Source organism: Podarcis vaucheri (assembly GCF_965113315.1).
Source record: "Podarcis vaucheri genome assembly, chromosome: 6".
NCBI classification, from domain to species: domain Eukaryota; kingdom Metazoa; phylum Chordata; class Lepidosauria; order Squamata; family Lacertidae; genus Podarcis; species Podarcis vaucheri.
The window spans coordinates 31,181,267-31,186,126 of record NC_138764.1 but is presented as its reverse complement, the minus strand read 5'-3'; positions in this window follow the sequence as shown (position 1 = coordinate 31,186,126).

The following is a 4,860-nucleotide window of genomic DNA, read 5'->3' as shown; positions in this document are numbered from 1 at the left end:
TGGAGGAATTTTACCCCTATGCTTTTCATATAATCAGTTATCCATATATTCATATACAGTGGTGCCTCGCAAGATGAATGCCTCGCAAGACGGAAAACTCGCTAGACGAAAGAGTTTTCCGTTTTGGAGGTGCTTCGCAAAACGAATCTCCTATGGGCTTGCTTCACAAGATGAAAATGTCTTGCGAGTTCCTGCGGGGTTTTTTTCCTTCCCCCCCTTTTCCCCAAGCCGCTAAGCCGCTTATCCGCTTATCTGATAAGCCGCTAAAAGCCGCTAAAAGCCGCTAATAGCGCTAATCCGCTAATCCGTCAATGGGCTTGCTTCGGAAGACGAAAAAACCGCTAGACGAAGAGACTCATAGAACGGATTCTTTTCGTCTTGCGAGGCACCACTGTATAACCATATGCAACCATATATCCTTATAATGATTTTTATATAATCCATGTTTGAATCATGAAAGCTTCTGCACAACATATAGTGAAATGCTTAGGTCTGAAAAATCCGAAATGAACTCTGCCCCAGTTCCCTTCCTTGTTCTTTCAATGTCTCACTCACAAAAGGGGGGAAGCAATAAATCTGATGTGCTGGCACTTTCCCCCCTGTACCAGACAGGGTCCCGAGTAGCTAAAACAGGAAGATGCTAACCGCAGAATGTCCTGGTACAGCAGATAGCCACGTAGGAGTTCCTTTTGCCTTACGTTTCTGTTTCTTGCCATAAATCAGGGGAAAGGTTATACTGCATGTTCAGACTGAAAAAGCAGAAGTTGGGAGGGAACTCTTTACATGATCGGGGGGCAAGGCTTGAATGCGCTCATTAGCTTTATTTTTGCTGCCGTTTGCGATTGTATCCGATTATGTCATGTATCTATGATGTATGTACTCAGGTATAAAGCCCCAGGGCGCTAGAGCCCGGGGCCCAGTCTTTTGGAAAGGATTCCACCGGGTCAATTATTGCTCAGCAATAAATATCACTTTCTTTTTCTCCACTGCTGCGTCTGTCAATTCTTGGACACAATTTGAGTGGGTCACTGGTACCTTAAAATCCTTGCAACAATAGAATTGTACGGGTTGCGGGGGTCACCTAGTCCAACCCCCCTTGCAATCCAGGTATTTTTTGCCCAACATGGGGCCTGAACCCACAATCCTGAGATTAAGAGTCTCATGTTCTACCAACTGAGCTATCCCAGCTTGGCTTATAATTAGCAACCAAAGCCCCTGCGGCTGCCCTAGTGAGGACAATCACCTGTCCCTTTAGGTGGCTGGCTCCAGAGAAACAGTAAATCTCCATCAGTTCACACTGTGTATAGTTCCTGCCTCCTGGCATATTCATTGCTTTGTCTCACCCTGTTCCTGGAGCTCCATTCCTGAGAGGAGAGAAGGTATTGCATTTGCTCATCTAAAATATCTCTTTTTAGAATGGAATGGCCTCCAGCCTTCCAAGCCGGAAAAAGTTCCTTTGACTATCTGGCCAGAAAGAGCCACCTAAGAAAGCAGAGTCATTTTCCAACCAAACAAAGGTGTCAGGGATCAGACTCAAGAGGACTAGATCACCTCCCCACCCTTCTCCTGAAGCTGCAGCAGAAGAGGGAGACAGCCTGGATTTACAGCAGGGGGTTGAGGAAAGTCACAGCTCAGAGAGAGAAGAACAGAAAAGTTGGGAAGTGTGAGAAGAAGGGGGGGCGGGACTGCGGCAGGGCAGCCAGATGACACGTTGTCACTGGAAAGTATTTCTGATCCCCCTTCTCCCAGAACGCAGAGTACAGGAACAAAGGACTCAAAGACATTTGACCATGAGTGGCCACCATAAGGGAAGATACTGTTATGGAGGAGGGAGGAGGAGCCCAGTTTGGAACAACGCTATTGTTGAGGCTGGTTGTGTTCTTTTGCCTCTCGTTATTGGGATTGAATAAACCTCATTTGAAAGGGCTCTACAGTGGTACCTCGGGTTAAGAACTTAATTCGTTCTGGAGATCCGTTCTTAACCTGAAACTGTTCTTAACCTGAGGTACCGCTTTAGCTAATGCGGCCTCCTGCTACCACCACACGATTTCTGTTCTCATCCTGAAGCAAAGTTCTTAACCCAAGCTACTATTTCTGGGTTAGCGGAGTCTGTAACCTGAAGCGTCTGTAACCTGAAGCATCTGTAACCCGAGGTACCACTGTACCTTGTTTTCTCTGCTCTTGCTGCAACTGGGGGAGGAATAGCTTTTGCAAAGCCTTGACAGAGCCTTGACAAAAGGTGAGCTGGAGCGAACCTCACGGCAGGAAGACCTACACTCAGGTGCATCTGTGTACAACATGTACACTCCTAGAAGCTGAATGAATCTGTCTACCAATTGCTTGGAATCACAAATGGGGACAATGCTGTTGCACTCATTTCCTCCTTCTGGGCTCCCCATAGACACCTGGTTGGTCACTATAAGAAAAGAATACTGGAGACGGTGGGACATTAGCGCGATCCAGCAAAATTCTTCTTACTTTATTAAATGAGAGAATAGCAAAAGGTTCCCTGGTGGTCTCTAAAACATTTTAGATTATTATTTTTCATAATAGCACTTTTATCCCTAATGTTTAAATGAGAACCTGTTAGTTTTCATTTCCTACAAAATTGGCTATATTCTCCAAATAACCCAGTAAATGCTTTCTTATCTGTTCGCCTCTAATCTACCTCGGTGGATTTGCTTGATATCTCCTACTGAGTCACTATTTTACAAAACTTTGTTTTAAAATAAAATCTTAGCATTTTATTACAAAGTCGAAGCTCAGAGAGAAATGCAATAATAATCTAATTTAACTCTTCTGCCTTAAGGAGAATTGCATTGACCCTGGTCTCCTGTATCAAGGCTGCAAGATGAGAGGGAGAGAGAGCCTCATTGAGCACAGTGGGGTTTTACATCTATGTAAGCACACATAGAATTGATCTGTCAGAGACCCAAATATGACAAAAATGTTCCAGCAACCACTATATTTGCCTTCATTCTGCTGGCTCAACCCAAGACATCTGCCTGCTTCTAAGCTGGTCAAAGCGTATATAGCAATGGCGTAGCGTGGGTTGTCAGCACCCGGGGCAAGGCAAGTAATTTGCGCCCCCTAACCCATGGGTTTTAGCATGGCTTTATAGAATCATAGAATCGTAGAGTCGGAAGGGACCCGATGGTCATCTAGTCCAACCCCCTGTGGTGGTGATGATGATGATGATGATGATACATTTTATTTATACCCCGCCCTCCCCAGCCAGAGCCGGGCTCAGGGCGGCTAACACCGGTAAAATTACAATAGAAACATAATGGGGGGAGGGACCAATTTAAAATACAGGTTAAAATGCAATTTGAAAAGCAGCCTCATTTTAAAAGTAGCCCACAAATCAAAACTGTAAGGGGAGGGAAGACATAAGGGTCCCACTGAGTCCAAACCAAAGGCCAGGTGGAACAGCTCTGTCTTGCAGGCCCTGAGGAAAGATGCAGGACCACGCAGCTGTCCCGTGCGGGGATCGAACCTGCAACCTTGACATCCCTATTTCCATAGGGTTCGGGTTTCCGAGTGGCTAGGGAAACCAAGCTGGATGGGGAGGGGAAGCCACAAACATGAGTCTGACCAAACTACGGGAAGCAGTGGAAGACAGGAGTGCCTGGCGTGCTCTGGTCCAGGGGGTCACGAAGAGTCAGACACGACTAAATGACTAAACAACAACGACAACAACAACAACAACAACAACAACAACAACAACAACAATGTATGAAGTTACATTGAAAGACCTACATTGGCTCCCTGTACGTTTCTGAGCACAATTCAAAGTGTTGGTGTTGACCTTTAAAGCCCTAAACGGCCTCGGCCCAGTAGACCTGAAGGAGCGTCTCCACCCCCATCATTCTGCCCGGACACTGAGGTCCAGCGCCGAGGGCCTTCTGGTGGTTCCCTCACTGCGAAAAGTGAAGCTACAGGGAACCAGGCAGAGAGCCTCCTCGGTAGTGGCACCTGCCCTGTGGAACACCCTCCCACCAGATGTCAAAGAGAAGAACAACTACCAGACTTTTAGAAGACATCCGAAGGCAGCCCTGTTTAGGGAAGCTTTTAATGTTTGACGTATTAATATTTTTTTGGAAGCTGCCCAGAGTGGCTGGGGAAGCCCAGCCAGATGGGCAGGGTATAAATAATTTATTTTTATTTTTATTTGACACCCCCCAAGCCAAGGAGATAAGTAACTCTACAACTTCACAAGTCATCTGAAGGGAAGTTTTTTTAAATGTTTCATGTTTTATTATATTTTTATCCAAGGTGACTGGGGCAGCCCAGTCAGATGGGAAGGGTATAAATAATAAAATTATTACTATTATTATTATTATGGAATAGGGCGTCTCAATTTTCTTTGATGAAATGTTGCAAGGTATTCCGATTAATGCTTTTTATAGGATATTGGACACGGTGCGAGTTTATGGCTGCCAAGTATTGGCCTGAAAGGAAGCGCAGCCGGCGTCAGGGAACTGCTGGAGGATGGAGCTTGCAAGTGTTAGAATGCAAAACGCGGACAGGTTCAGGCAAGCAAGAAGGTGGGGGAAAGGGGAGCCCGGATGGCTCAGTTTAAGAGCACGGCGCTGATAAGGCCAAGGTTGCAGGTTCGATCCCTTGTAGGGGGGCAGCGGCGTATTACTGCATTGCAGCGGGTGGGACTAGATGACCCTCGGCTCCCTTCCAGCTCAACAGATTCTATGAAAGCGCATGGAGCGCGGAAGTTGCATTGCAAGTAGTACGCAGGGGGGGTGCAAGGGTTGCAGAGAGAGAGAGAGAGAGAGAGAGAGAGAGAGAGAGAGGGAGCGGGGAACTGGCCCTCCGCTGGACAACTGACCCGGCCGGGCTCTGTTT